Here is a 24601-nt window from a genome sequence, read left to right as displayed (position 1 = left end):
GGGCTTGAACTCACAACCCTGAAGTCAAGAGTTGTATGCTATATTGTTGACTGAGCCAGCCAGGTGCCCCAATATGTGTAACTCTTAAAAATACACAATAAATAGAAAAAAGGAAGTTGCAGGACCCATACTTTGTAATAAATCTATACAGATGTTAGTATATATAAGTAATATATATACCACCTATATTATTTATGTATATACATATATGGAATTAAATATTCATATTTTTATATATGTTAAATATATCATTCTGGTAAAGATAACATCTTGGCAAATTTGGGACAGTGGGGAATTTGAGGAGGAAGAGAGAGGAATGAGTTTGAGGGGTTAATACAGAAGGCTTCATCTATTCCTGAAATGTTTCATCCCTTTAGAAAATATCTGAAGCAAGGGCACCTGGGTGGCTCAGTCAGTTAAGCATCTGACTCTTGATTTTGGCTCAGGTCATGGGTCATGATCTCAGGGTTGTGGGATAGAGCCTCTTGTCTGGCTCTCCACTCAGCAGGGAGTCTGCTGGAGGTTCTCTCTCTTCCTCTCCTTCTGCCCCTCCCACCTGCACACACACATTCTCTCTCTCTCTCTTTCTAAAAAAAATAAATCTTAAAAAAATATAGAATGTATCTGAAGCAAATATGGCAAAATGTTAATGTACCAAGTGTCAGGTACAGAAGTATTTATTTTATTTTTCATAACTTTGTATGCCAGCAGTACTTCCTAATAGAGTATTTCTAGCACCTAGCAAGTCAGTTAACATTTTCTACTGCAAACTGCCAGACATCTTTTATTTATATACATGTGCAAATATGTAAGTTCCAATTTTAAACAATATTGAGCTCATGGACTTCATAGTACTTTGTTACATGCTATTTTCACTCAAAAGTATCATGAATATTGTTTATGTTAATGAATATATATTTACAATGTCTTGATGGCTTATAATATTTCATTATACATTTGTATCATGATTTTTAATCAATCTTGTATCATTATATGCTGTTTCCAATGTTTCAATGTCACAATCTAAATTACAATAAATGTTATTCTATTGTCTTTGTTCAATTATATGATTATATTCTTACAAAAACTCCTTCAAGTGGAGAGGGTTAGATGAAATGTACTTTTGAAACCTTCAAAACATATTGACAAGTTGCCCTTCTGAAAATACATCTCAATTTATACTTCAGGTATGACTGAGATTCTGATTTTTTCTATTTTAGTACTTATCAGTTTTAACCCTTATTTATAGATCTTTGGAACACCTAAACATCCCAATTGACAGAAGGCAGCCAGGGCTATTTCTCTAAAAGCTAGTTGTCCTAAGAGAGCTGTGTTTGCTTAAATGTAAAATTTCTCAACAAACTACCTATAATTATAAATTGCATTTTGCTGAGTCATAGGAAATGTAACAAATCTTGGGAAAATATTGTTTATACCCTTGGGGCCAGTTCAATATATTTTATTATAGGTATCTTGAACTCTGTAGAAAGTATGCAGTTTTCTTTTACTTCAGCTGGTGACTTAACTCGTACTGAAGTCTAATTAGTCTAATTGGATGGGGAGATTAAAAGGTCGAGGAAAATAATCCAGAGCAAGAGGTTTTTTATTCCACTGGCAATTTCCTGCTGTTTCTTGAAATTGCCCTGAGTGCCTGGGTGACAATTCCCCTTTCGTTTCTAACAACAAAGCAATGAAAATTAAAATCATGTTCCAGGTTTTGGTAAATGTGGGCCTCACCCTTCCAGTTTCTGGTTTGACAAGTACTTTAGGGATGCAACAAAACAAAACAAAACCTTAACCAAGTTAGTGTGGTGCCAGGTGAAACAAGATACAGAAGAGGTCGCCTTGGAGGATCTTATTAAAGTTTTAACCCTTACTACAAACTTTTCACCTAAGAAATGGCTTAAGGAGAATAATTAGTTTTCAGATGTTTTAAGTAAAAAAACTGCATAAGTAAAATATGTCCTTGTATGATCGCTCTAGGTGAGGCCTCACAAGCACTCATGGACATAGTTTAGAGGACATAATGAACCCATATTTTGGATCTGGTGAATGAGATTAAAGAAGCATGCTCAGATTTCAGTTGACACTTGGAAAACTTCCTTGACTCAGCTTTTCTAATCCAAGGACGACTGCCTATAATTTTATTAAGGTTTCTTAAATTGCATTCCTGGTAAGGTTTCTTCATGTAGTAACAAATTATTTTTATGGGCAATCTTCTAGTTCCAACCAAACTACAGCCCTGTAGTTGGTCTGCTGATCACTCAATTTAAATTCAATACCCATTCCTACTAGATACATTTTATGTATAAGATTGTTCAGACAATATTTTACACGGGCACAAATGGCTTCTAATATACTCTTCCATAACTTTTGGGAATATCTGTTAAGAATAACAAGTTATATGTCAGTTTAATTTAATTGACTACTCCTTAACCATTAACTGTCAGATATGAATGGGAACTCAATAGGGATCTTTGATTATTCGTTCTTAATAGGGCCCCTGCCTCAGCACCACTGTGAGAATTAGGGTCTGTTCAGATGGCCTCCCAATAGCTAAATCAATAATTTTAAGTGGTGTAATATAGGTCTGCACCGTACAGCTCTTCCCTCGCTTTGTATCTTGACTATTTGTAAAACCCTCTTTCAGATGGCCTAGAATCATACCCTCTCACTTCAGGTCCCATTGTAGAACAGAAAGATTTGTATCTTTCATTACTGACTTGAACTTGTAGCAATGTCAACAGACAATTAGTTGTAATCTAATTATGATCGGAAATACCTCTTAAGATAAATTACTATAGAATGCCATTATTTGGATGAATGATCCCGTATCATGATTAAGATTGACTAGAAGTAAAAAAAAAAAAAAAAGATTGACTAGAAGTGATAGCTCAAAAAACATTAGCTTCAATGAAACTGAAGTTAGTTTCTGTCTCACAAACTGAGGTATAGGGTTTGTCTCCACACAGCACACGTCTTACGTTGGCCTCCAGCTTACTAACCACTTTCTTCCCCATCCTCCCCAATCAGCATGTCACCCATGCAGTGAATCAATGTGATACTCTGTGGCACTGTCTAGATCTCTTTGGATTATGTGGATAGAGAAAACAGTTTTTTTACTTAACAGAGGATACAGGCAAGTTAACCCGTGGCAAGACAGTAAGTGCATATGGGAAAAGACAAGAACACATTTGCCAAACCAAGGGCTGCGTATCATATACATGAGATCATGTTAATCTGTTCTAACGTTGATATCATGTCGGGCATAGTAACCGTCAATGAGCTTATCATGCAACAGTCCATGATCATTTCTCAGGATCCATCCAGTTTCTTTAGGGACCAGACCACCAAATTAAAGGATTCATGAGATCTTTTTATGTCCTTAAGTGTGGCAATAATCACCATCCCCTAAGATACAATATTGTTTTTTTATTATTATTTATTCATGAGAGACACAGAGACAGAGAGGCAGAGAAACAGGGAGAAACAAGCTCCATGCAGGAAGCCTGACATGGGACTTGATCCCGGGTCTCCAGGATCATGCCCTGGGCTGACCGCTGAGCCACCGGGGCTGCCCTACAATATTGTTTTTCAGTTTCTACCTTGGCTGCTGGGGTAAGGGTGAGGGAGTAAATGAAGGATTGCATTCTATCCATTTGGACTACTATGATGGCTCTGGCGCCACACACAGGGCAAGCACCAATATCGGGATTAAATCAATTGCCAAGTATGTCCATCTCAATTATGCATTCAAGGACTAGGAAAATTGCTAATGGGTGGGTCCATAAAAAAGTAGAGACATCATAAGATAGACTTTGGCCCTCATGCCTCCACTCTAACAAGAGACCTGATAATGCTCTGAGTCTCTGTATATCAGTGTCCACTTGGAGTCTATGTCCAATTACCCTCAAAATGTCTGCATATTTCTCTTTCCTAACTGTAGGTGGGCAATAATAATTTTCCCTCTAGTATACTAGGTTGTTGGCTTATACCCTTCACCTTGCCATAAGCAACAGCTTCACAGGAGAAAAACAGAAGTCTAGTACATGGGAGCACCTAGCTGGCTCAGTCAGCTGAGTGTGTAACTCTTGATTTGGGGGTTGTGACTTCAAGCTCCATATTGGGTATAGAGATTACTTAAAAATAAAATCTTTAAAAAAAAAAGTTTAATAATGTGTATACCTCTTGCACATATGGGAGAGAACCAGGAAAACAGAGTAATTCTCTGATATGGCCCAAACCACCCCCTTAAATACCATCTTCAGTCAAAGACAAAAGATGTTGAGTGGAAGGGGAAGGTCAGTTATGGGAGGTGACCAGGAAGGGCACAGTAATCAAGGGTGTGGTTGTTATGCAAATTTAAGTCGTTGCCTTCTCTGGTGATAAAGAGTTTCTAGAAATTTAGAGTCATTCTTTCCTTCCTGGTACAGGGAAGGAGACACTCTTACAAATGGAGATTTCCCCTTATAAGTGGACCAGCTCCTACAAAAAAATGGTAACTTCTACTCAGTTTTCAGAGCTTCTCCTGTGTCTGTAGTTTCTTAAAAATAAACAGCCCCGGGATGCCTGGGTGGCTCCAGTGTGGCTGAGTGTCTACCTTCGGCTCAGGGTGTGATCCTGGAGTCCCACATTGGGCTCCCCACAAGGAGTCTTCTCCCTCTGCCTGTGTCTGCCTTTCTCTGTGTGTCTCTCATAAATAAATAAAAATCTTAAAAAAAAGAAAAAGAAAAATAACCATCTTCACAGTTCTCTGCTAGTTAAAGCCCATTGGTGGCTACTCCAGCCTTTCTGGTCATGATAATTGCACTCCCATAGCTTCTGGCAGTTAACCACTGCCATCTGGCCTCTATTGCTTTTGAGTCTCATTTTTTTTTTAAGATTTTATTTATTTATTCATGAGAGACAGAGAGAGAAAGAGAGAGAGGCAGAGACGCAGGCAGAGGGAGAAGCAGGCTCCATGCAGGGAGCCCAACACAGCACTCGATCCCGGGTCTCCAGGATCAGCACCTGGGCCAAAGGCAGCGCTAAACCGCTGAGCCACCCAGGCTGCCCTTGAGTCCTATTTTATCATCTCCTTTACTATCAACAAGCCAAACTTTGTGACAGTCTCTGTCTTAAGCTTACAGTGGAAACCTCTGCTAAATGTCTCAGTAAGGCTGAGAGCTGGCTCCCCAGCACATTTCCGATGGTCGCAGTGAATGGTGTGTCCTCTGGATTTTTCCATAGGGCATAATCTACTGATGAGTCAGCCGACCTCATGTAATATATGCATTCCTGTCTACCCACCTCTCTCTTAATTCCTTGCTCTATTGTTTGTTGTGACAATTTGGGTATTTCAACTTTGCTCAATTTGGGCTACCACTTTCTCCAGGCATCTAGAAATGTCCCTAACAGACCCATCTCCGGGGTCCTTGCCAGGATGTCCCAAGAGAGTGCCAGTCAGTCAATAAACTCTCCCTTAGCCAGTCCTAGTCTTCAGGCCTATTAATCAATCATCCATCAAAGCCCAGTCCAGTTTCTCCCACAGCTCTTGCTGGCACATGTTGACAGGTCTTGCAGCTCCACTGGGGTATCTTCCCTTTCCTCCTTCACCAGCCCCAGCCCTCCCCCAGCTGAGTTATGTTGTTGCAGGATTCTACTGATCCGTCTGGCAACCAAGATAAAGTTGGGCAGATCCTGAGCAGCGTGAGGGTATGGTGGAGAGGAGCACCCTGTTGCCTCACAGCAGGGGGGGTGGTAGACGACTCTATGATTTCTTTCTTTCTTTTTTTTTAAGATTTATTTATTCATGAGAGACACACAGAGAGAGGCAGAGACATACACAGGGGGAGAAACAGGCTCCCCACGGGAATCCTGATGCAGGACTTGATACCAGGACCTCAGGATCATGACCTGAGCCAAAGGCAGATGCTCAACCACTGAGCCACCCAGGTGCCCCACTACACTTCCTTCTACACTGGAGGTGGGGAGCATTATAGCTCTTACTAGGGAGGGGTGGGTCACCTCTGAAGGCTTTGGGGTTCAAAGGAGCCTGGTGTTAAAGAACAAAATTCAGGCAGCCTGGGTGACTCAGCAGTTTAGTGCCCCCTTCAGCCCAGGGCATGATCCTGGAGTCCCAGGATGGAGTCCCACATAGGGCTCCCTGCGTGCAGCCTGCTTCTCCCTCTTCCTGTGTCTCTGCCTCTCTCTCTCTCTCTCTCTCTCTCTCTGCGTCTCTCATGAATAAATAAATAAAATCTTAAAAAAAATAAAAAGAACAAAATTCAACTGAGTGAATGTTGGAAATCTTACTGGCTTTATTGAGTGATTCAGGAGTTGGGCAGCATCCAATCCAGCCAAGAGAAAAGAGCCCCAAAGAGATGTAAATTTCAGAGGGTTTTGAAAAATTTTTTTTTATTTATTTATGATAGTCACAGAGAGAGAGAAAGAGAGGCAGAGACATAGGCAGAGGGAGAAGCAGGCTCCATGCGCCGGGAGCCCGACGTGGGATTCGATCCCGGGTCTCCAGGATCGCGCCCTGGGCCAAAGGCAGGCACTAAACCGCTGCGCCACCCAGGGATCCCCAGAGGGTTTTATAGACCAATGCAAGTGGTCTATATGCAGGGTGTCTGCTGATCAGTTGAAGCAGGGTTCGTCTCCAGATCTGGAGCAAAGGGAGGTCTTGGAGCCTGGTCAGCTAACTTGTGCTGAAGCAGGCAAGGGCTGCCTGGTAGACTTAGGCCTTCCTTTTCTGGGAAAGCTGTGTAGAGAAATTTAGTACAGTTTTGGTGTGCAATCACGGGGCTTAGCACGAATGACTTCAACCTGTCCTTAATCTGGTTCCTCTAACACTGTCAAGCCAAAATCTTCAGGGCCATCTGCCCACATGTCCTCATCCCACATAGCAGAGTCCTGGCTTGCCCCAAACAGGGCTCTGACCTTGTCCTAATAGGATGCCTCAGTCAAGCATCCCATCAGCTTTTAGGGCCAATGAATATAACTATGCAATCTTGAGTTTTGGCTTCAGCTTTTTCTGCTCTTCCACTGCAGAAGAGCCTCTTTGTAAACTATAGAAGAGGACTTCAGGCCTTCACACCTGGTTTTCTTTCTTTTATTAATTCATTCATTTATTTATTTTTTAAAGATTTTATTTATTTATTCATGAGAGACAGAGAGAGAGAGAGAGAGAGAGACATGGGCAGAGCGAAAAGCAGGCTCCTTGCAGGTAGCCCGATGTGGGACTCCCATCCTGGGACCCCAGGATCATGCCCTGAGCCAAAGGCAGATGCTCAATCACTGAGCCACCCAGGCGCCACACACACCTGGTTTTTCAATGGTTTATTGGCTGGCCTTGGTTTTTCATTACCTCTCTGTAGGGTGTCCTAGAACTTCACAGCACACAATCCCATTGTGCTCTTATGCACTCTTCACCCCCTGCTCTGGCTCCCCCAGCCTCCACCCCCCCTCCACTCCACCTTTGACTTCTCAAATCCTTGCACCAGCCCAAGTGATTCCCCCCAACGGGAGCCTTTCCCCACATCACAACCAACATAAGTTTTAGCCATTAGACCATCACGTTCTCCGTGTCCTACGTACTATCCAGGATGGAGTCTTCATTGCCGGATAGGTGGTGAGTGACCGTCACTGGTGTCTTCCTTTTCTCCTGCTCCCTTGAACCACTTCTAGTGCTGGCTGTGTGTCAGTTCAAATTCTCTGGGTGGGGACCCCTGGGTGGCTCAGCAGTTGGGTGCCTGCCTTCAGCCTAGGGCATGATCCTGGAGTCCCAGGATGGAGTCCCACATCGGGCTCCCTGCGTGGAGCCTGCTTCTCCCTCTTCCTGTGTCTCTGCCTCTCTCTCTCTCTCTCTCTCTGTGTGTGTGTCTCTCATGAATAAATAAAATCTTAAAAAAAAAAAATCCTCTGGGTGGCCAATGATGCAGCAGAGAGTAAAGAGTGGAAAATGTCCCTTGGATGAGTTTAACGCGTGGGAAAAATGAAGACAGAGGAAGCAGAAGCAGGAGAAAGCCTTCTGACTGCATTGCAGATCTGACACCAGGGAGAAAAAGGGAGAAGAAAAAATGGGGGGGGGGGTGCTGAGAGCCTCAGAGGGCAGTGGATCTGCGGGAGGCTGCCAGAGAGCCAGAGAGCTCTGGGCCAGAGGGCCAGCTCCTGGCTCCTGAACTCCGGTGTTCCGCAGGTGTGGCTGGGCCTCTAGAGGCAACCTGCGTCATTGCCCCCTGGAGAGCAGGGCCCCACAGCTCTGTGCAGAGGCACAGACCAAAGACACAGCAGTCGGTCGCCAGCAGCTCACCGCACTCCCTTGCCACTGAGAGCAAGTTCTTTCTTGAAAGAATGTGCCAGTGGCACATCTGGTTGGCCAGCGCAGGGAAACACAGCACGTGCCCCTCCTCATTTCCAGCAGTAATATGAATATTACTGGACTAGATGAGGAAGTCATAGAGACGTTTGTCCTTGTAGTTCCTTTTGGGTTTTATTGTTTAATATTTTATTGATTTATTCATGAGAGACACAGAGAGTCAGAGACACAGGCAGAGGGAGAGGCAGGCTCCCCGCAGGGAGCCCGATGTGGGACTAGATCCCAGGACCCCGGGATCATGCCCTGAGTCAAAGGCAGGTGCTCAACCATGAAGCCACCCAGGCATCTCTTGTAGCTCCTTATGAAAGAGAACTGCCTCAGCTACCACTTCCACAGATAGAAGAGTCAACAGAAAGGTGAGTCACTACCATTTACTAAGCATCTGCTTCTGTAGACACTAAAGGAGGGGTCTGGCACAAATTCCCATTAATCTTTACCCTACTTATTGTCGAAGAGTAACCCTAATCCCCGGAGATAGGCCATCTCACACTACTGGCAAAACTGAATGGAACAACAACAACAACAACAAAAAAAACTGAGTGGAACAAAAGGGGCCACCTGCCTTGACACAAGGTCCATACTCATTCTTGGCCCATTTCTCCCACCGCTTTATTTTTGGAACTCCAAACTTGCGTGTACCTGCCGCTGACACATGTTCCTGGGTCTATCTGTGGGTTTCTTCAACTCTGACTACTTAGATTTTCTGTTCATTTTCACTTGATTTCCCTTCCAGGCTTTGGTCCATTTCCTGACCCATACCCTATTACCCTCTGGTCTCTATTCCAGTCATACTGGGTATAAAAGACACCCAACTCTGGGGCACCTGGGTCGCTCAGTTGGATTTCAGCTCAGGTCATAATCTCAGGGTTGTGAGATCAAGCCCCACGTGAGGATCTGCACTGGGCATGGAGCCTACTTAAAATCATCTTTTTCTGTCTCTCCTTCTGCCCCTCCATCCTCTCTCTGTCTCTCTGTCTCCCTTCCTCTCTTAAAAAAAAATAAATAAAAGGCACTCAACTTCATCTTCAGCCTTGGAGGGTGGGCAGGGGCAGGGGGCAAGGTGTCATCCTTGCTTGGTCTCCAGTAACTGGGGAGTATGGAAAAAATTTAAATAATCAGGCAAGGTAGATATTGTCATCCCAATTTTACAGATGAAGAAACTGAATCCCAAACTTAATTTGGGTAATTGCTTAAAGCTAGTATATTGTGCAGCTAGGTGTCTCAGCTATTGTTAACACACATTATTTAAAACTTAAGAAACAAGGGATAAATTGACCTGTGTCAGGGACCAAGAGTTTCTGTTCCCTTCAAGGCTCCTTCTAGCTGGACTAAGAATCAAACTGGGGGCACCTGGGTGGCTCAGTTGGTTAAGCATCTTACTTTGGCTCAGGTCGTGATCCCAGAGTCCTGGGATTGAGCCCCCACATCACCCCGAGTCACCCCAACTCGCGGTCCCTGCTCAGCGAGGAGTCTGCTTCTCCCTCTCCCTCTGCTCATGCTCTCTGTCTCTCAAATAAATAAATGAATAAATCTTTAAAAAATTAAGAAGAATCAAACTGACATAAAACAGATTAACAGAAGAAAATAAAATTCAATACTGTATGTACAAGGAATCCACACAGAAATGGAAATTCCAAAGACAGTCAGGCAAGATGAGGTCTGTATGTCATCTGGAACTAAGGAAGAGTGGGTAGGGGTCTGGGACTTCAGAGGAAAGAAATATAATTCACAGGACAATAGGAAGAGCAGATGTTTGGTAATTAGATGTTTGTCCTGCCATACTGATGGGCCACTCAGAGTTTACCTCTGCTAATAATCCTTATTCTGGGAAAGACCCCCAATTTAGATTCTTCTATGTAGTTAAGAGAGAAGCAAAAGTTCCTCTTGAGCCCACAGGGTCTCAAATGCCTTCAGCTAGAATAATCTTCATGCCAAAGGGACCCATTTTGGGGTGGCCTTCCCCTGGCCCCTACAGTTGCATGTCCTTTCAAAGCCATCTTGGATGTTGACAGGATACCCAAGGATTATTTAATTTAGGGGATATATATCTGAGTGTGGCTGCCATTTACCATTAATTAAGGGCTCAGACTCTGAAGTTATATGGTAATTCTTCTGTGCAGTAGAAAATATAGCCCCCAAATTATTTTCATTGCCCTTTGAACATTAATCAGTTTTGTCTCTAACTTTGTAAATTTATTTCAAACTGTCTTTCCTGGTGGACTATAAATATGCCAGTCCTCAAAATGCTCTTTGAACCAGCATTACCATCTTATTGATCCCCTCGCTAATGAATTGAATAAAATCTCTGACATACATCCATTCCATATTTGTATGAGCACTATGTTTTTAACTTTTGAAAATCACACTTTGACACTATGATGTTCTACTTCAAAGTCCTTGGTCTTTCCCAGTGATACTTAATGACCTTTCAAGATGGGCATGCTGATATATATTGGAACAGGAATAATGTTGTCATCCCCTGAGGTTAATTTTCTCTAGACTTGAAACAAATAGCTTATACTACTTACCTCATGTCACAGATAGGCCTCCACCTTGGCCCAAGTGTTTGAGAAGAGCTTTCCTCTTGCAGAGACTTCTGATAAAGGGAACAGCTTGGGGACAGCCCAGGTGGCTCAGCGGTTTAGTGACCCCTTCAGCCCAGGATGTGATCCAGGAGACCCGGGATCGAGTCCCACATCGGGCTCCCTGCATGGAGCCTGCTTCTCCCTCTGCCTCTCTCTCTCTCTGTGTGTCTTTCATGACTAAATAAATAAAATCTTAAAAAAAAATTAAAAATAAAAATAATAAAGGGGACAGCATGGGTACAATGACCATGAGATCTATCTAAAAAATTATTTCTGAAATTTCTAAAATCTTCAAATACAGCCTATGTCACTGAAGCAGAGGCTTAAATTCCTCTTTGAGGTTTCTTTTGGATTTGGAAGCATCTGGGATACCTAAAAGTAAAGTCAAGATCCTATTCTGGAATGGACTTTGAAGAGTAGGGGGAGGAGCAGAGGGAGAGAGTCTTTAAGCGGACTCTCTGCTGAGTGTGGACCCCAACGCAGCTGGATAGAGCTCATGACCCATGTGATTACAACCTGAGCTGAAACCAAGAGTCAGATGCTTAGCTGACTGAGCCACCCGTGTGTCCCTAAATTAAGTAAGGATAATAGCTGAAGAATAGTGGAATGTGCCCCCCCCCCAAATTTTCCTCTTTGGCAAAAGAACTATTTTGAGGTGGCATATTTTTGAGAAAAAGTAGACACCGGAGAAGCTCACCCTTTTGTGAGAAAAATTTACATCTAGAAGATTAATCTCCATTTGCAAGCATGTCTCCCTCTCAGTACCAAGAAGGGAAGGATGACTCTTAATTGCAAGAAACCCGTGAAAATGGGCAACCCAGGTGGCTCAGCGGTTTAGCGCCGCCTTCAGCCCAGGGCATAATCCTGGAGACCCGGGATCGAGACCCACATTGGGCTCCCTGCATGGAGCCTGCTTCTCCCTGTGTCTCTGTCTCTCATGAATGAATAAAATCTTAAAAAAAAAAAAAAACTCGTGAGAAGGCAAGGACTTAAATCTGTGTAACAATCTGGGTTTTTCTCTGATAGTTTTCCATACTAGGCCTCCCCCAGCCACCACATCGTTCTTTTTGTCTTTAGCTGACCTTGCTATTTAAAGTGGTATCTTAGGCCATTTCAGAGAGTTTTACTCAGTTTCCCTGATCTGTCCCATGTATACAGGAGTATGCATATTATTAAACTTTTGTTTTTCTCCTGTTAATGTCTTTCATTGCAGATGGTCTCAGCCAAGAGCTCAGAAGGTAATCTGCCTTACATGGTTATTTGAAGTGGGTAGTTACTGAAAGGATGCATAAGGAGGCTTCTAGGATTCTGGAAATATTCTCTTTTTTGATCTGGATATTACCTACGTGTGCATGTACACTTGGTGGAATTTTGTAGAGCAATGCACTTGCAATTTGTACATTATATCTATGTTGTATTTTATTTTTTTTCTATGTTGTATTTTAATTAAAAGTTTGCATTAACATGGAATAGGGATACATGTGATTTGGATTAAGGACTCTGCTTGTCATAATGAGCCCTGGGTGATGTATGGAATTATTAAATCACTATATTGTACGCATGAAACTAATAGAACACTATGTCAACTACACTGAAATTAAATTTTTTTAAAATGTCTACATTGTGGGACGCCTGGGTGCCTCAGCAGTTTAGCGCCTGTCTTCGGCCCAGGGCATGATCCTGGAGTCCCAGGATCGAGTCCTACATCGGGCTCCCTGCATGGAGCCTGCATCTCCCTCTGCCTGTGTCTCTGCCTCCCCTCGCCCCCCGTCCGTGTATCTCATGAATAAAAAAATAAAACCTTAAAAAAAAAGTTTACATTGTTATTCCACTTTCCTTTTGCACTAGGGATACTTCTCTTCAGTGAACTCAGGGTTTAGAAAAAATTCCAGGTTGGGAAGTGTCTTGTATATCACTTTTGCCCCGGCTGACCAACTTATCCCAGTTGGCCTGGGACTTTCCTGGGTGGTTGTTGTTGTTGTTGTTAAGCAGGTCACATCCAGCATGGAACCCATTGTGGGGCTTGAACTCCTGACCCTGAGATTAGGATCAAGACCGAGTGGAGAGGGATCCCTGGGTGGCGCAGCGGTTTGGCGCCTGCCTTTGGCCCAGGGCGTGATCCTGGAGACCCGGGATCGAATCCCACGTCGGGCTCCCGGTGCATGGAGCCTGCTTCTCCCTCCGCCTGTGTCTCTGCCTCTCTCTCTCTCTCTGTGACTATCATAAATAAAAAAAAAAAAAAAGACCGAGTGGAGATAAAGAGTTGGACACTTAACTGAGTTTCCCAGGCACCCCCTTTCCTGTTCTTTTTTTTTAAGATTTTATTTATTTATTCATAAGAGAGGTATTCAGAGAGAGAGAGGCAGAGGCATAGGCAGAGAGAGAAACAGGCTCCCTGCGGAGAGCCTGATGTGGGACTTGATCCCAGGACCCTGAGATCACAACCTGAGCCAAAGGCAGATGCTAAACCACTCACTGAGCCACCCAAATGCCCCTTCTGGTTTTTGTACTGAAGGTTCAGTGGGTCACCCTATTTCTGCCTATAAAAAGAATATAATTTGGGGAAGGAATTATTAACTAAATTAACTAAAAAGAATTGACTAACTTTCTGGATGGATACATTATAATCTTCACATATCATACAATGCTTATCATTTACTCTTCATCACCATCAACGAAAGATATCCATTTGGAAAATCAAAGACACTATATCACTTTGCAAAGTCAGAATCTACATTAATCCTAAAGCTTGAGTCAGACATGAGCACGCACACAGAACCATCTGAACCTAGATCCAGAGGGAGCCATTCAGTTGGAAAGTTTACTTTTAAAAAGGTCAAGTTATTCTCCCTGAAGTTCCTGTAGACAAGTGATTTTAGAGATAGAGGCCCCTTGAGATCTAAAGGAAATGCTATTATAATATAAATCAACCGCACGCAACCCAGCCTGTGACATTTGATACCAGAGAGAATATGACCAAAAAATACACAGCACCACTCTGGCTTTTCTCAAACAGAAAGGGAACTGTCAGAGACAACTATAACTTGCAAAGACAAAACCCAAATCATGTTGATTTCCATTTATAGGATGAAGGCCGAAGATGCTGGGGGTCCAATGGTAGGGCTTGACTGCAGGATAGCTACCGAACAGAAATATTGAGTCCAATCTTGGCTGGACACTTCCAAAATGGGAAGCCAGAGAAGATCCAATTTAAATGAACTTTTGTCAATAAGTCCCTTAAACAAAATGTTGTTCCTTTAATGTCTTCTATTACATAGTGATTAAATGGGCCCTCATGCAGCTCTGATTAAAAACATCTAAATGTTCCCTCCAAATTGCTTTGGGAGAACAATCTCATGTCAAGGAAATGAATTCAAAAGGACATCCCTATAAGGGCTGAGGGAAATTTGCACATTCCATCCACAATTTGAAAAATATCAGGCTTTGGATTACTTTTGTAAGTTTACAAAATAAATTCAAGAAGCCCAATACTGAGTGAAGTGATATTTAGACAGTCCACATACACATTTAGTCTTTAAAACTATCCTTTTTTTTTTTTTTTAAAGATAATCTCTGCTCCCAATGTGTGGCTCGAACTCATGACCTTGAGATCAAGATTCATGTTCTACTGACTGAGCCAGCCAAGTGGCTCTAAAACTATCCTTTAAACATAGGTGATTACCAATACTCTTCAGTAGAATGTACTTGTTTACCAGAGTAAACTATTTGACTAGTGTGTTTTATAAGTATTAGCTTTTATAAAGTATCTCCTTTTCAAAGGCAGTGCTTTGACCTTTTGCCTTCATGACTCTTGGACACACTGTATTTAAACTCCGCACATGCACAGCTTAGTATTCAGCTACAGCCCTCAAAGGGACCCCTGTGCAGGTTTTCGGATCTCTTCGGATCTCAGGTTTTCGGTGAGTCCCCTCACCCTCGAGTACTTCACCCAGCATACACACCTCCCTTCAGGGGACAATCTTTCTGTACTTCATCAGTGAAAGGGAGCAGAATTGGCCATCCCAAAATATGCCTCTTTGGCATATTGATTATTTTAGGCTGATTATTTTTAAGAATCTTCAGACACAAGAAGATCTCTAAAAACAGTTGCCCTTTGGTTTTTTGTTTTGTTTTTAAAGATTTTATTTTTGGGCACCCTGGGTGGCTCAGCGGTTTAGCGCCGCCTTCAGCCCAGGGCCTAATCCTGGAGACCGGGGATCAAGTCCCACAACAGGCTCCCTGCATGTAGCCTGCTTCTCCCTCTGCCTGTGTCTCTGCCTCTCTCTCTCTCTCTCTCTCTCTCATGAATAAATAAATAAAATCTTAAAAAAAAAATAAAGATTTTATTTTTAAGGAAATCTCTACACCCAACATGAGGCCATCAAACTCATGACCCCGAGATCAAGAGTCACCCATTCCACCCACTGAGCCAGCCAGAGGCCCCCCCAGAATTTGCCCTTTTGCAAGAGATATTTACATTTATGAGGGATATCTCTATCTATCAGGGTGTCTCCCTCTCTTGGCCAGGATGAAAAGAATGACTTTAGAAATCTCTAGAAATATATCAGTGGAGAAGACAAGGACTTAAAATCTGTAGAACCATAACCTTGTCTATTGTGCTTTCCTGGTAACCTCCTGTAACTAACTACATGCCCCAACATTTTCTCTTTTTTAGGTAAACTCTACCTGCAACGTGGGGCTTGAACTCATGACGCCAAGATCAAGAGTCGTGTGCTTTACTGACTGAGCCAGACAGGAGTCCCATATTCTTTTGTCTTCAGCTGGAGATGGTATTTAAGGTGGTAGCCTGAGTCATTTGGGGGAGTTAACCAGTCTTCCTGGGTGCCTCCCATGTGTACAGGAGATATACATGTTACTAAACTTCTGTTTGGTTTTCTCTCATTAATCTGTCTTTTACTATGGGGTAGAGTCTCAGCCAAGAACATAGAGTAGAGGTAAAAGTTATTTTTCATCATCTACATAGGCAATGATATGCAGTAGAACAGTTTGCTTGGCCTTGTGTCCACTTGGGAAAGGACTCCTCGCAGCCTTTTCCACATGTGACTCTTAATTCTTTCCTCCAAATGAATTATCTAGCAAAAGCCATAGCTTAACACAATTGTGGGGAGTATACATGATCCAAGGGGAGCCACTCAACTAGAGTTGTGTGATGTCTAGGCCTCATTGCTCGCTCTGGTTCTATTTCTGTTCATGTGTAATGAAGATTGGTCACTTGTTCACATTGCCCTTAAAGCCACAGTTTCTATGCTTTTTTTGATTGTTTACCCTATCAGTAATAAGATTTTCTATCACAATCTCCAATATATATACAGACTTTTATATACATGTATCAACACATGCACGCACACAAGAATTTTAAGTTTAAAATATAAATTATATATAGAACTTTTCTCTCTCTGCCCCTCCCCTTCTCTAAAATACATAAATCCTTTTAAAAAATGCATATAGGTTAAAAGTGAAAGCATGAGAAACTATATGCCATGCTAACACTAATCAAAATAAAGCTGGAGTGGTTGTATTAGATTTTGGAGCAAAAAATAATACCAGGGATAAACAGGGTCATTTCCTAATGATAAAGCAGTCAATTCATCAATAGTATGTAAGTCATAAATGTTTATGAACTTATTAACACAACTTTAAAATACCTGAAGCACAGGACGCCTGGGTGGCTCAGTGGTTTGGCACCTGCCTTTGGCCCAGGGCATGATCCTGGAGTCCCAGGAACAAGTCCCACATCGGGATCCCTGCATGGGGCCTGCTTCTCCCTCTGCCTGTGTCTCTGCTTCTCCCTCTGTGTATCTCTCATGAATAAATAAATAAAATCTTTAAAAAATAAAAAATAAAATAAAATGGGCAGCCCGGGTGGCTCAGCGGTTTAGCGCCGCCTTCAGCCCAGGGTGTGATCCTGGAGACCGGGGATCGAGTCCCCGGTCGGGCTCCCTGCGTGGAGCCTGCTTCTCCCTCTACCTGTGTCTCTGCCTCTCTCTCTTTCTCTCTCTCTGTCTCTCATGAAAAATAAATAAAATCTTTAAAAAAATAAAATAAAATAAAATAAAATAAAATAAAATAAAATAAAATAAAATACCTGAAGCAGGGGCACCAGCGTGGCTCAGTTGGTTTAGCGGCTGACTCTTGATTTCTACTCAGGTCATGATTTCAGGGTCCTGGAATGGAACTCTACACAGCTCCATGCTCAGCATGAATCTGCTCGGGATTCTCTCTCTCTGCCCTTCCACCTATTCCTACCATCTCTCACTCTAAAATAAATAAATGAATAAATCTTTTTTAAAAATTTAAAAATTTAAAAAATAGAATGCCTGAAGCAAAAATTGATAGAACTAAAAAGTCGAGTACTAATAATTACAGTCAGATATTTAAATATCCCCCTCTCAATAATTAATCAAACAAACAGAAAATCAGCAAGTATATATGGAGAAGCACATAATCAATTCACATGCCCCAATTAACATTTATAAAATATTCTGTCCACCAAGAGTAGTATACGCAATCATTTCAAATATACATGGAATATTTACCAAGATAAATCACAGCATGGGCCATAAAGCAAGTCTCAATAAATTAAAAAGGATTCAAATTATGCAAAGTGTGTTATAGGACCACAATGGAATTAAATTAGATAGGAAACAGAGGGACGCCTGGGTGACTCAGCGGTTGGGCATCTGCCTTCAGCTCAGGGCATGATCCCGTGCCTGGATCGAGTCCCGAGTCCGGGCACCGCACCGGGCTCCCTGCATGGAGCCTGCTTCTCCCTCTGCCGATGTCTCTGCCTCTCTCTGTTATCTCTCATGAGTAAATAAATAAAATCTTTAAAAAAAAGAAAGTACTTTTAACTCTATGAAAGTGCAATATGACCTAGTAGAATTTGCAAGATGCACCTAAAACAGTGCTTAGAGGGAAAGTTACAGCACTAAACACCTACATTACAAAAGAAAACCCTGAATTCAATGACCTGTTTCCAGAATTAGATGGGAAATTAAAGGACTATAGGAGTCACGTACAGAGATTCTCTGGACATGGATGTTCTTTTCTGAAGATTCTTATTCTTGGCCTCTTTTGGTAATTGGCAATGACAAATGGGCCACATCCCTTCTCTTTTTCACTGCTCCTCAGCTAGGAAGAGGCTCCCCGTTCCCACTTCCATCACCTTAGAAGACTGAGCAGAAACCAGATTCAGGCTCAGAAAAAAGAACACATGAGAAAGGCCTTTCAGGCCAGTTTCTGATCTAGGCAAAACTAGAGCTCACTCCACACAAGTGATACCATCTGCCTCACCTGGGCCAAAATGTCCACACAGAGGTTTGGGGGCCAAAGCACTACAGAGTGTATATTAGACTACTTGGGCTGCCGTAAAAAAATGATAGGCTGGGTGACTCAAAGAGCAGAAATTTATTTTCTCATGATTTTGGTGGGAAGTCTAAGATCAAGATGCTAGCCAATTCAGTTCCTGCTGAGAGCTCTCTTCTCGGATTGCAGATGACCAAATTCTGTCCTCACAGGGCCTTCCCTCAGTGCAAGTGCACAGAGACCAAAAGAGATCGTTCTCTTGCCCTAATAAAGCCACCAAGTCCATCAAGAGGGCCCTACTCCCAGGGCCTCATCTAACTCGGGCTCCTCTCACAAAGGTGCAGGTCTCTGAATACCATCACATGAGGACTTCAACATATAATGGGGGGAGGGCACCAATCGTCAAATAGTAATAGAGTTCCTACTGACCAGCTCTCCCAGACATCTGTAGTGGCTTGTGGAAAATTCTGGGACTTTGGTTCCAGTCATCATTACTTCCTTCAAAGACCCAGGAAAGGGATCCCTGGGTGGCGCAGCGGTTTGGCGCCTGCCTGGCCCGGGGCGCGATCCTGGAGACCCGGGATCGAATCCCACGTCGGGCTCCCGGTGCATGGAGCCTGCTTCTCCCTCTGCCTATGTCTCTGCTTCTCTCTCTCTCACTGTGTGCCTATCATAAATAAATAAAAAAAAAAAATTTAAAAAAAAAAAAAAAAAAAAAAAAGACCCAGGAAATATGTTGTTTTGGACACTAGAAAAGATGCCCTTTATTAACTCAAGGCCCATAATGACATTTCAACATTAGCACAATGTCCTTAACAAGAAGGGGAAAAGGCTGCAAAAGGAGGTGAGGGGCAGAGAAGGAACTGCAGCACAGCTAAATGCTAAAGGAACAAAAGCAGGATTTACCCAATGTGACCTTTTTCGTCAAGGACCTTCAGGCCGGGGCTCTTCCAATCATCAGGTGTGGGACTTTGGACAGGTTATATCTTGAAAGCTCAATTTCCACATTTGTAAAATGAGAAGAGTAATAGAAACCACTCTCATATTTGTTGTGAGACCGGAAGACTATATGAAGAATGCTTGGAAATATTAATTTCAGTGTTATGTTGCCAATCACGTGGGTCAGTGTCTTCTCAGTCATTATCTCCCAGAGACACACATCTGAAACACTGTTTCACATAATCGGGCTCCCACACTTTGTGCCCCTCCTCCTCTCTCCTGGTATGAAAATTTAGAGACATCAAATTGAGGTGAAGTATCTTCTCACCCAGTCTGAATGCTTTCATGAATTTTAATGGTCTGAATTATATAATCCCACCATGCCTTCTCCTTGTAAGGAATCAAAAAGATCCACTCTATTCCAACTACTTTGGTTAAGTATTTTTCAGTGTATTTTAGGATGATGAAAAAGAAAAATCCATTAATTTATTAACTCAATAAATATGTATTGAGCATCCACCAAGTGCTGCTCTAGGTACCAGCCATATAGCAGTGAACAAAATACATCAAAGTCCCTTATACGTCACACCAGTAGAAATAGTTATAACAATAGAAACTTCTATCTATGGGATGCCTGGGTGGCTCAGCAGTTGAGCGTCTGCCCTCGGCTCAGGGCGTGATCCTAGGATTCGGGATCGGGTCCCCCATCGGACTCCTTGCAGGGAGCCTGCTTCTCCCTCGGGCTGTGTCTCTGCCACTCTCTGTATCTCATGAATAAATAAATGAAAATCTTTTTTTTTTTTTTTAATGATAGAAACTTCTCAAAGTCTCTTGACTTTGTTCCGGACATTCTGTTTAGAATGATCACTGTCTCCATTCTCAAATAAAATTGGTATTTGATTTGTATTTTGACAGTGCAAACTAATGAAGCTTTTTTTTTTCGGTGCTAGAGATGAAGGAATCTGGAGTAGATTTATTACATGAAATGAACATCAAGAAAATGACATATAAAGAAAATGAACATGCTGAGAAGAGAAAGAAAAATCTCTGTGACAATCATTCATTTTTCATCCTCTGTAAAGGTTTATCTTACACTGTAAGAAGGGAGGAAACATCATGAAGTATTTAGAATATATTACAAGCTACAGATCCACATTCAGTGTATCTAAAAGAGAATAAAATAATTTCAGAAGTAACTTAAGCAACCTGACAATCATATTGAAAAATTCTAACAGTACATGGGTTTTCTCAACTTCAGTTTCTAAAGTCACAGCCTAGCTCTTCTACCAGACTTTCAAAGTCAAATTTTTGAGAGGGCCCAGAAAAATCAGCCTTATTGCTAGTTATAGTATCATCTTTGAGCATTCATATCAATCATACCCAAAACTAGCAAAAGTTTAGCTGCAACTTTTGGGGGGGGTGGGGCGGTCTTGGTTTCCTTTTTCATAGTGAGTCCCATGACCCTGTACGATATGGCAATCTGAGGAAGCCAGTTTTCTGTTTCGCTGGCCCCATGCCTCCTACAAGTTGCTGACTCACTTTATGGAGTGGAATTAAGAACCTGTCTGAATCAATAGGCATTTGTGGCAGAGAGTGTTAGTCGTACCAACAACCATCTTCTCTTTCTTCTAAGGAAATAGAAAATTCAGCTAGGCACAGCATTAACAAAGGTCAGCAAGATCTTGGAAAGCCTCATAGGCCTCAGAAGAACAGCATTGGGGTAAATAAGAAATATGTATAATGTTGAACAGTGTCTGCTGCATCTTGCTACTTTTAGCAACACCCTACAGAGGGATGGACCAGGCAGAGATAGTCTGAGGCGGGGAGGGGGTGGGGGTGGCAAATCCCTACCACTAGTTGCACGCATTCCATGGAGCTAGGGCAGCTGCAGGAGGGCACCCAGGGGTGCAGGGCACGACACAGTCTTGGGCAGTTGCACATCTCGGTCAAGTTCTCGGGGTCTGTGAGCCCATTAACCCCCAGGCCCTGCTGCTTCCTGCCTCCTTCGCCCCAGGAGTTCGTGGCCAAGACAGACTCTTGCTGCCCTGAGGCTGACCCCCTGGAACTGGTTCTTCTAATGAAATTGACAACCAGCAAACAGACCAGAAGCCTATTAAATGTTAGAGAGGATCTGAAAGCCAAAGAAGCCAAAAAGCAGGTTTGCAAATGCCTGTGATGATTAGATCTTGCACAGGAAAGGAAAAATTACTTCCCCTTTATCTTTTTAGGTTCTTGGCTGAGACCCTCCCTCCCCCATAATAAAAACACAGATTAAAAGGAGAAAGACAAGTTTAATGACATACATACCTCCTGTATACATGGCAGAGACCCAGGAAAAGTGAGTAACTCCCCGGAGTGGCTGCAGCCATCCCTTTAAATACCAGCTTCAGCAGAAGCCCAAATATGTTGGGGGGGTGGGGAGTCGGTTACCGGAGGCCGTCAGGCAAAGCCCAGTAAACAAGGGTGTAGTTGTCATGCAAATTTAAACCCCTGCCTTCTCTCTGGATGACAGTTTCTAGAGATTTGGAGTCAACCACCTCTTCCTGGTACACAGGAGGGAGCCACCCTTACAAATGCAGATTCCTTTTAGACATGTAAAGTCGCTCCCAAAAGTGTGAACTTCTACTCGGTTCTCAGAGCTTCTCCCGGGTCTGCAGTTTCTTAAAAATAATGGGGCCTCGAATAATCCTTAGGCCGAAGAGGCTGGCTTTGCAGTGGCAAATTCTGCTCCTCTCCACCTTCAAGCAAATGTTAGGGCCCCCAAACTGCTCAGCGCAGAACAGACCAATCCCCAAGAAAGGCCCACTGCGAATGTGGCCATCAATAATCAATGGCAGTGAACCTTCTGGAGGGCCACAGAGGACAATAGACAAGGGTTTTCTTTAAGGGAGCAGAGCTGAGGGCTATCAGATGAGCTAAGGAATCTGATCCAGTGCTAGGACAAGGAGCTTTTGCTCTCCCAGCCAGTCGGACTCCGTAATCGCCAGGAACTGCCGACTGCCGGGCATTGTCACTCCTGTCTTTCCAGTAGCACTGTTTCTGTTGCCACCCTGCTCCTACTCTACCATGATGCTGTGGAGAGAGCACATCACTTGTCTTATTTTTTACAGATTGCAGGACCACAAGAAGATACGTTTGTACCTGACATAGGGGATCACACATCCCCCGGAGATCCTGAACTTTGAAATCTAAGTGGCATAAGGAAGGAAAAATAATTCTCTCTGTACTCTTCTCTCGGTTCTTGACTGAGGACCCCCCCCCCCATTATAAAAGAGATTAATAGGAGAAAAACAAACACACTGAATAACATGTGTACCCTCTGTACACAGGGGAGAGACCCAGGAAGACTGAGTAACTGACTGAAATGGCCAGAGCCACCCCCTTAAATGCCTTCAGATAAAGACTAAAGAAAGACCTTGGGGGAGATGTGATGCCATTCATGGGAGGTGACCAGGAAAAGCAGAGCGAAAAAGGGTAAGGTTGTTATGCAGATTGAAATCTTTGCCTTCTCCTTTGATAACAGTTTCTGGATTTTTTTTTAAGATTATTTATTTACTTATTTGAGAGAGAGAGATCAAGAGAGGAGGAAGAGATGGAGGGAAAGAGAGAGAAGCAGACTCCCCATTGAGCAAGGAGCCAATATAGGGCTGGATCCCAGGAACCTCGGATCATGACCTGAGTCGAAGGCAGATGCTTAACCATCTGAGCCACTCAGGCGCCCCTGAGTTTCTGCTTTTAGTCATCATCCTCTTCCTGGGAGAGACCCAAGCTTATTAATAGAGATTTCCCTTATAAAGATAAATATCTCTCACAAAAGGGTAACCTCTACTAGGTTTTAGACCTTCTCCTGTATCTGCAGTTTTGTAAAAATAATTAGCACTCAAGATGATCAATATGACCAAGAGGCATATTTTAGGGTGGCATAATCTGCTCCCCTTTGGTGGAAATGGGATCCTACAGGGGAGTTCTCTCCTTTAGCAATGGGTATGTTCTGTGTGTTGGAAGAAGCATACACAGAAATGTTTGTGTGTCCAGAAAATCATAACGGCAGAGGCTAATAGCTTGCCCCCCAAATCTGCTTGTCCCTCATATCATTATAGAATTTGGAGCTGAGTGGGATTCCTGGGTGGCTCAGCAGTTTAGCGCCGCCTTCAGCCCAGGGCTTGATCCTGGAGTCCCAGGATCGCGTCCCACATCAGGCTCCCTGCATGGAGCCTGCTTCTCCCTCTGCCTGTGTCTCTGCCTCTCTCTCTGTGTGTCTCTAATGAATAAGTAAATAAAATCTTAAAAAAAAAAAAAGAATTTTGAGCTGAGTATGTATGTAGCACCTTAAAATAAGAACTTCATTTTCCGGTCTTCCTTGTAATTAGATGTGGTCATGAAACTAAGTTCTGGCCAGTGGGATGTGAGATGGCATGCTGTGTGCAACTTTCAGGTGATACTCTGAAAGGGAAAGCACCTGACTTGCCCTCTCCTGCTTCCCATTATGTGGAATACGGAGGTGGGAGAGAGCCAACTGAGGTCAGGAGACTGGGATAGCATTCTAGAGATGGCGAACAAAGTACAAGGAGTCTGGTTTCCTGATACTGTAAAGCAACATACTAGCCTAGTCTTTTACAGAAGAGATTTTATTTATCTGTTATACACACCCAAACTTATTAACTTATTGGTAGGCAATTATATATCCTAATCTAGTTCTAGAAACCCAGAATGGAGTATTTTCCAGCTTTGTGTCAGAAAGGTAACTTTTGTAGCTTCAAGCAATATGAAATATGAAATGTGACAAAGAATTCATAACTCTACCATGTTAAGAAAGTCATTCAAATTTATGACATCTCGGGATCCCTGAGTGGCACAGCGGTTTGGCGCCTGCCTTTGGCCCAGGGCGCGATCCTGGAGACCCGGGATCGAATCCCACATCGGGCTCCCGGTGCATGGAGCCTGCTTCTCCCTCTGCCTGTGTCTCTGCCTCTCTCTCTCTCTCTGTGACTATCATAAAAAAAAAAAAAATTATGACATCTCAACCCTGTAGTTAAAAGAATAAACAGTCGGCTAATACCTGAGGAAATATATGTGGTAAAGGAAAATCACTTGGAAAATGTTTACCCTATATAGATAACAAACAAGTGAAAATTAAACTAATCTACAGATTTCAGGTTGCACTTAGCAAATTATATTAGCTAGTATTTATTGAGAACTTCTTTCATGCTAGGCACTATGCTAAGTGTTTTATTTTATTTTTTTAAGATTTTATTTATTTATTAATGAGATACACAGAGAAAGAGAGAGGCAGAGACACAGGCAGAGGGAGAAACAGGCTCCATGCAGGGAGCCTGACGTGGGACTAGATCCCGGGTCTCCAGGATCACACCCTGGGCTGAAGGCAGCGCTA

The 24601-nt window shown here is 42.9% G+C and overlaps 1 long non-coding RNA gene across 2 annotated transcripts in view; it reads right to left on the bottom strand.

The window, feature by feature from the left end:
- LOC121482740 overlaps nucleotides 1–18906 on the bottom strand; it is an 88071-nt gene extending 69165 nt beyond the window's left edge. For both annotated transcript variants that reach the window (XR_005985610.1, XR_005985611.1), the window contains exon 1: nucleotides 18700–18906. This is a non-coding gene — a long non-coding RNA (uncharacterized LOC121482740). The remainder of the gene's footprint in view (nucleotides 1–18699) is intronic.
- Between the last annotated feature and the right edge of the window lie 5695 nt (nucleotides 18907–24601).

Source organism: Vulpes lagopus, chromosome X (genome assembly GCF_018345385.1).
Source record: "Vulpes lagopus strain Blue_001 chromosome X, ASM1834538v1, whole genome shotgun sequence".
Taxonomy (NCBI): Eukaryota; Metazoa; Chordata; class Mammalia; order Carnivora; family Canidae; genus Vulpes; species Vulpes lagopus.
Note: the sequence above shows the minus strand (reverse complement) of the source record. Positions and strands in the feature narration are given on the sequence as shown.